General features: G+C 42.8%; 1 protein-coding gene and 1 long non-coding RNA gene across 4 annotated transcripts in view; one reads left to right on the top strand and one right to left on the bottom strand.

Moving 5' to 3' along the window:
• The window catches only part of LOC116045221, a 10,019-nt gene extending 7,421 nt beyond the window's left edge, over positions 1–2,598 (top strand). Inside the window, exon 3 of the long non-coding RNA XR_004103879.2 lies at positions 2,588–2,598. This is a non-coding gene — a long non-coding RNA (uncharacterized LOC116045221). The remainder of the gene's footprint in view (positions 1–2,587) is intronic.
• ccdc102a (coiled-coil domain containing 102A) overlaps positions 1–7,837 on the bottom strand; it is a 105,961-nt gene that overhangs the window by 52,622 nt on the left and 45,502 nt on the right. The window lies entirely within an intron of this gene.

The following is a 7,837-nucleotide window of genomic DNA, read 5'->3' as shown; positions in this document are numbered from 1 at the left end:
TTCAAAAAACAAAATATTTTTGTTGTACTGCACATTGCTGCAGCTCCTCTTTTCACCCTGTGTGTTGAGCGCTCTGTTTTAGCTACAGAGTGAGGCATCGCACTTCTGTTCCATCTTTGTTGGGAGTCGCACATGCGCAGTAGCTAGGTAAGGACTACTAGCCAGTCAGAAGCTGAGTATGAGGGCGTGCCACGCTAGCAGCTAGGCGAGCATTATAACGTGTGTTACAAAGTGACGCACGTTTGTCTCGGAAGTAAAGGCTGGACTACAATAGAGCTGTTTGGAGCAGTTTGTGAACAGTGTTTTCTGTTGGAGATGGTAATTCCCTTTGGGGTGGACTTTGGGCTTTTTCACTTTGTGAACCTATAAAATGCACAAAAAGATATATAACATAACAAAGGAAAGGGAAAAAGCCCAAAAGCATAATATGAGCATAATATCGGCAATCATTCCTGAGTTACTTATATTTTTCTTAAAGAAAAATAGTGCAAATCTGACATTGTCAACATAAATATTACATTTTATTTTATCAATCATTTGGAGAAATCTATTCCTTTGCAAAAAAAAACTTTAGAGAGAAACCATTCTAAATAATATGTCGCTGCCTCTGTCTCACGTTCCTCTGGATTAGAGCTGCAAAGATGAATTGATTAATTGTCAACTATTGAATTAATCGGCAACTAAATATGATATGATATGTCATTTTTTAAGAACGTCCAAATACTCTGATTCCAGCTTCCTAAAGGTGAATATGTTCTAGTTTTCTTCTCTCCTCTGTGACAGTGAACTCAATATCTTTGAGTTGTGGACAGAACAAGACATTTGAGGACGTCATCTTGGGCTTTGGGAAACACTGATCCACATTTTTCACCATTTTCTGACATTCTAGAGACCAAACAACTAATCCATTCATCGAGAAAATAATCAACAGATTTAATCAAGGATGAAAGTAATCGTTAGCTACAGCCCTAGCTCTGGATAAATCAATTTAATTGCTTTATTAATGACAGTTTATTATTATTCCCCTCAGGTCCTGAATGCCTGTTTGCCTTCACCTGCAATACCGTATGATTGATCCTAAATAAATGGAAGATAAATAGAACCAACAAAGATGTGAGCTTCATTGAGCCGTGTATTTGTACGAGTCTCAGGACGGCCTCATTAACCAAGTGTGTCCTCGGAGAGTAACCGCAAAATATTTGTGGTACTGGGATGGACCCACTCATTCCAAGGCAACATTATACTTCCTGTTTGCACCACCCACAGCCCAACTGTAGTGCCAAGCTGTGGAAACAAGACAAACACAATATTGTTGGAACGAGGCTTGAACAAAAAGGAGATTCAACAGTCAGAGCCACAGAACACTGGCAACAGCTGAATCAAATATTTCTTCCTGAGCAGCGAGGTAAACAAAGAGCGACGAGGGAGAGAAGCTACCCTGGGTTTGACTTCATCTCTATCCCCAATAAGCTGCATTTCAAAAACCCACTGTGACTAATCCAGCTTCTCCAGTTCCAAATCTTATCGTCTAGTCCAGACTTTCTCAAACTTTTTTCTTGCCAAAACCCACTAACGTTTGACCCCTTATCCTCTGGGGCCCACTTACGCAATTGGTTTTTCAGAGACGTGCTTCTGTTGCCTGTAACGTCCATTTTGGAGCATTGAGAGAGCAGGGCATGCATTTAAGTGGCAACGAAATGAGGCACCGAAATCCACGTTGCTATTCGGTCTGGTAGATTCCTGTCGTTTAGGCACCGGTGCCATATTAGCACCGGGCTTTGCTTGAATATACAGTGGCACTCATAAGTTTATGAACCCATGCTAAAGTTGACTAAAAAGAAGAATAAAAAAACCATCTTGTAGAAATTGATCTTAATGCCTTAATTAAAAAAATGAGGAAAACTCCAACCCTTAAGGACACCAATTTTCTTTGTGAATGAATAATGTATCATAAATAAATACATGTTCTTCCTTAAAATACAGGGGGCATAAGTAAGTACACCCCTATGTTAAATTCCCATAGAGGCAGGCAGATTTTTATTTTTAAAGGCCAGTGATTTCATGGATCCAGGATACTATGCATCCTGATAAAGTTCCCTTGGCCTTTGGAATTAAAATAGCCCCACATCATCACATACCCTTCACCATACCTAGAGATTGGCATGGTTTTATTTCAGTTAACCTAATAGCTGGTTTGATTTGCATTGAGAGATGATTTTATGGAAAGTACCCCATGCCAATCTCTAGGTATGGTGAAGGGCATGTGATGATGTGGGGCTCTTTTAATTCCAAAGGCCAAGGGAACTTTATCAGGTAGACAGTAGACAGTAGGTAGCTAGTCTCACATTGCCAGACCTTCCTCCACAGCGCTGCAGTGGAAGGTCTGGCTAGTCCACACAGCATTCCTGGATGGGAGAAGAACGTGCTCTGGTTTATTGCCATTTCTTTAAACCAATTACAATCGTCTTGGGCGGTGCTAAGCACCGGACAGAGCCACGGTGCCTCTGCAAAATAGCCTCGGGAAGGAACTTGTTTTGGTGGAACATGAGTACGTTCTAAGAAAACTCAGATTGGACAGATAGTCTAGCTAGCTGTCTGGATTTACCCTGCAGAGATCTGAGGAGCAGTTAACCATAGTCCTCCTAAATCCACCGGAGTTTAGAACGCCAACACAAAGAAAGAGGAAGGTGGGGGACATCGGCCCGAATTCCCAGCGGCACCAGAGCAATCCCAGAAATAAAACGTCGTCGACATAGACTAGTAGCTAGCTGGCAGCCATATACACACACACACACACACACACACACACACACACACTCACACACACAAAACCAAACCCACAGCAGCCTATTCAAGAAAACCCCTAAACCTGGGTCAAAGTATGGGAAAGAAATAAAGTGAGCAGAGGATTGGGGGGGCATGAGGAGGGACTGACAGAGTTCACCGCAGCAATAACAAGAGAGAAAAATGAAAAACGGATGTATTTGCCTTTGAGCGCAATCAAGTCCAAGGCAGCGGTCACAGACGGTCAACCAGAAATCCAACACTTGTAGAAATATAAATAAAACGCATTCTTGATGAAAACCTCCTGTCAGACCAGCTCTAGGAACGCACACACACAACACAATGTCGACACATTGCTTTGAATCAAATTATCTTTTCTTTTGGGAAATTTGAGATTCACAGTTAATGAGGAGCAGGTTTTATTGACAAAGCATTAAACGCCAGATTACTCTTTTTGTCTGTTTCGCTCTTTTAAATTTTAGCATGAAAATTCTTTAACAACACGTTGAAACATGCATTCTGCTCCCCCTCGCCCGCCTCATATCCAGCATGAGACGGCTTTCTCTTCTCTGGGTTTGTACAAACACTAACTGGAAACATGGTAATATTTCAGCTGCTTTTATCCCTTTGCTCTTCAACTGACAGTATGACTGCTGTTTGTGCTTACACATAACCTGACAGTTCAACTGCTTTCAAACTCGAACTCACGTCTCACAAAGAATTGTCATTTTAAAAACATTTGAACTTGTTGACATCGTTTACAGTGTTTCAAAATGATTAACTTATAATTGTTAAAGGTCCCATGACATGGTGCTCTTTGGATGCTTTTATAAAGGCCTCAGTGGTCCCCTAATACTGTATCTGAAGTCTCTTTCATGAAATTAAGCCTTGGTGCAGAATTACAGCCACTAGAGCCAGTCCCACAATGAACTTTCCTTAGTATGTGCCGTTTCTGTGTCTGTAGCTTTAAATGCTATTGAGGAGGAGAGGCCCTTGCCCCCGCAAGGTGGAGGGTGGGGGTGTGGCCTTGACCAACTGCCACTTTGCTCGTTTGAAAGCCATGATGTCTATCTCTCGAGGGTGGGCCAAATTCTCTGGGCGGGCAAAGCAGAGAAAGGGGAGGTAACCTTGCGCCTTATGACATCATAAAGGGAAGATTCCAGATCGGCCCATCTGAGCTTTAATTTTCTCAAAGGCAGAGCAGGATACCCAGGGCTCGGTTTACACCTATCACCATTTCTAGCCACTGGGGGACCATAGACAGGCTGGGGGAACTCATATCAATGTTAAAAAAAACTCATAAAGTGAAATTTTTATGCCATGGGACCTTTAAACTTATGTTGAAACTATTTCTCTAAGTTTCCTCCAAACCAACGTATACTTAACAGCGCACATCAGTTAGTCAACTGATAGAGCACTGAATTAAAAAAGAGGATATCTTGAGGATTTAGGCCCTGTTTATACGATGACGCTTGCGGGTGAAAAATGACAAAATATTTTATCGGATGTGCCTTTTGTTTATACGGCGACGCCGTTTTTGGGGCTTAAAAACGCAAAAAAAGTGACACCACCCTGCAGAGTGGAAATCTTAAAAAACGCTCCACCGTTGCGTTCCCGTCTAAAGGGTAAAAACGCAAAAGTCTGAAGACAGCGGTGTGGAGAGAGACGAGAAAAGGGCTATCAGGTAGTCTATTGTCACGGAGTAGGCTACAGAAATTATAGGCTCCTGTTATCTAAAAGATTTTCAATGTAATGGCTCAATATTTTTAAATGATTTCGACAATGTGGATAAGGTTGTTATAGTTCGATGACCATATGTAGGCTATTCATTTGAGCCAGAGTAGGCTACAACGTTGCGGATGAAGAGAAAGAGAGAAAGCGAGACGCAGCAGACAGAGGAGGGTGTTCTTCAGCCTCCTCTGCCCGCTGCCTCTCGTTCTCAAGCATCGGCTGAAGGGCTGCGAGGCTCAGGATATTGGTAGTGCTCCCGTGGGTGCTGTGCTGTGGCTTATCACGGTCGACTGTGTCCTCGTCTGTCCAGACAAAATTGTCAGCTTTTGTTGTTCGCTTCGACATGTTTTAGTTTCGCGCTACTCAGGAGAGAAGTGGAAGGAAGGTTCTATGCAGGCGCGCGGACTTGGTGGTGTTGTGTGGCAGTGCCACCTAGTCGCCTGGCGTGCATACTACATCGAATGTCACACACTTTTGCATCACCATATGCACGCAGATTCCCCCCAAAAAACTCTCGTCTAAACGTGGAATAACAAGTGAGAACGCAACGCCACTTTTGCGTTTTCTCTTCAGATCGTTTCCGTCTAAACACAGCCTTAATTGAATGCTATTACAACGTTTGAAACAAATCTCCCAAAAGAAGAGGCATTGATATTACTGATGCCTAAGGTAATATTTTTGCTGCGAAAAAAAAATTGGTAATATACTGTGTTCATTGTTAGGTTAACTAGATGCAGGTTTTGGGGTCATTTTTGGGGATTTGAATATATATTGAATTTGCTTTGGATGAAGGCCTAAACAGCTGTTCCATGCTCTTATTATTTTTCATAGCTTCATGGAGGACACATGGTTTGAAAATCGTTTCCAGCAGGTCTTAATAAGTTACAACTGAACTGATGCATTGTAAAAATAATTAACACATGAAAAGGGATTGCTAACACATTGAAGGAAAAATCTGGAAGCATGGAGATTCTTAAAATCCTTAGCACGTACACTGTGTACTGCACTACGTTGTCGAGCCACGAAGGCCTGTGGCATGGCATTTTTCAAAAAGTCCGATTTTTTGATGTGCAAAATAAATCTGCAGTCTGAGGCTAAATTCCAAGCTTTAGTGAAACTGGTACGAGAGCAGGAGTCAGGGGAGGCAACTGCTGTGAAAATGTAAAAGGAAGACAAAACCCTTACCCTAGTCCCTAGTTAGATCAACTGAAGTACATTTACCCTTTTAGCAGCTGGCTTGTTAGCTAGTGGATAAAAATGGCGGTTGCCGGTGCTGCATTGGCTCATGTGATCAATCAATCATTGATCATACACTTATCTGGACCAATGACCGTACAAAGCTCTCTCTCCACAGAGTTACATATTCCATATGTACGGGGGACTGACCCACTGGGGCAGTTGACGTGGATTCCACGTTAAGACACACCACTACGTGGTCCATGCTTGGGCATAAAAGGCCCAGGTGTGCATGGGTTCACTGGTTTACATTGATTGGAACGGTATCCGAGCGGCCGTGCCCTGGAGAGATAGTCTCTTCACTCAGAGAACCAAGGTTACCTTGTAACCTAACGTTCCTCTTGTGCTGGGAGTATCTACTCTGAGGTAGGAGCTAAAAATGTCTACTACGATTGTTCGTAGTTTTGCGGCACGGACACAATACAAAGGGGGTTCTTAGAAATGTGTTCTAAGAATTCTAAAAAAGTTTCTCTGGTTTGAAAAGGCCTATAAATGGCTGATTTAGCAGACGAGAAATGTGGGACAATCCATCGGAAAAATCATTTCGTGCATCTATAAAAATAGCTAACAATACAAGTACTATGACTTAGAGCTGGCCGGGTCAAATCGGTCATGGGATTCTCCCCTGGTGATAACTTCAAGTAAGTTATTTTCTCCTCCAGACGCAAAGGGACATGCCACCATGACAAAGTGATGTCCCGAATTAGTCTGCGAAATGATGGAGAGCCATTTGAAACGTATGACAACCTCTTGCTCAGTACAGTATAATTGCTATGAAATGTGCCATTACAAATGACTCTGGCCTGAACCCAACATCAGTCATCAGTGACAGATCGTGCTTGTAAAGTGGTGGTTTCATGGCTACAGGACAGAGACAACAGACCATCAGGAAGGGCAGCAGGCAGACTGTGGAACAGTCAGGAATTTTTAAAGAGGATCCAATCAGTGGTGGAATAGTGTGAGCAGCCGTGGTCAGCTTATCAGCCCCCGCCGCAGCCTAAGCGCACTACCCCCATTCGAAATGAATGGAAAGACCTGCGTTTTCATGCAGTGTGAATGGGGCCCAATGCTGACAAGGGGTCAGTCCACTCAATCTGGTCTCTGGTCACAACCCTGCCCTGAAACAAGGGCCATATATAGTAAATGCTTCCATGAGTGGGCATGCACAAAAGACTCAACAAAGGCCATGTTCAGACAGACATTTACACTAGGTGAGAAAGCACTGTGCACTCATTCATTTCAATGAGACCACTGCACTGAAAGAGACAGTAAGAGAATATGTGTCTGTCTCACACACACACACACACACACACACACACACACATCCTCTTAAAATTCACTGCATTTTACATTTAAGGGTCAGAGAGATGAGACACCTGGAAGCTTGGAAAAGAGCTGGCAGGCTTTGGATGCTATACCTGCACTAATCACATCTATTGGGACTAGTACAAGACACAAACAGCCTTCACATCTGGCTGTTACAAGAACATTACAAGCACATTATGGGGAAGAGGGCCCTGTCATGTGTTGATACAGGCCTTAGAAATTGTAGACTCTATATTTTAAGACCAAATGTTGCCTCATCTTAATATATTTTGCATGTATTTCTGAAAATATAAAAAAAATCCATGTATGATCCATGTAATAAACTCTCACAGTCACATTGTTTACATTGTTCTTCCATTATTAGGGCAGTGCAAACCCCCAGCCATGCTGAAAAGAGACTGTCCAAGCCAGTCTGCGATTTCTTTTTACAAAGACCTGATAACTAAAATAACAGTACAAGTGAACATAGCACCCTGGGGTTATCAGACCTAAGATGTAAATGTAGCATAGCAAGTTTGTGATTTCAAATATGTGGCCATCCTCAAATAGGGTGGGAGAGTTATGCCGTGGTCCACTGCATGGTACAGCTCTGCCTTACCCCCAAGTCGACACGCTCTTTTTTTGGATTTCCATCAGCAAAAGTTCCGGATAGTACCGGGTACTCACATCCGAGGTTCTAAGCGAGCTGAGCCGATACCAGAAGGTTGAGTTAAAACACTGCCGACTACCGATTGGTCGGAGAGAATCGTCACTAGCGTGA

Source organism: Sander lucioperca, chromosome 3 (assembly GCF_008315115.2).
Source record: "Sander lucioperca isolate FBNREF2018 chromosome 3, SLUC_FBN_1.2, whole genome shotgun sequence".
NCBI classification, from domain to species: domain Eukaryota; kingdom Metazoa; phylum Chordata; class Actinopteri; order Perciformes; family Percidae; genus Sander; species Sander lucioperca.
The sequence above is the reverse complement of the archived record's forward strand: the minus strand, read 5'-3'. Positions and strand labels throughout refer to the sequence as shown.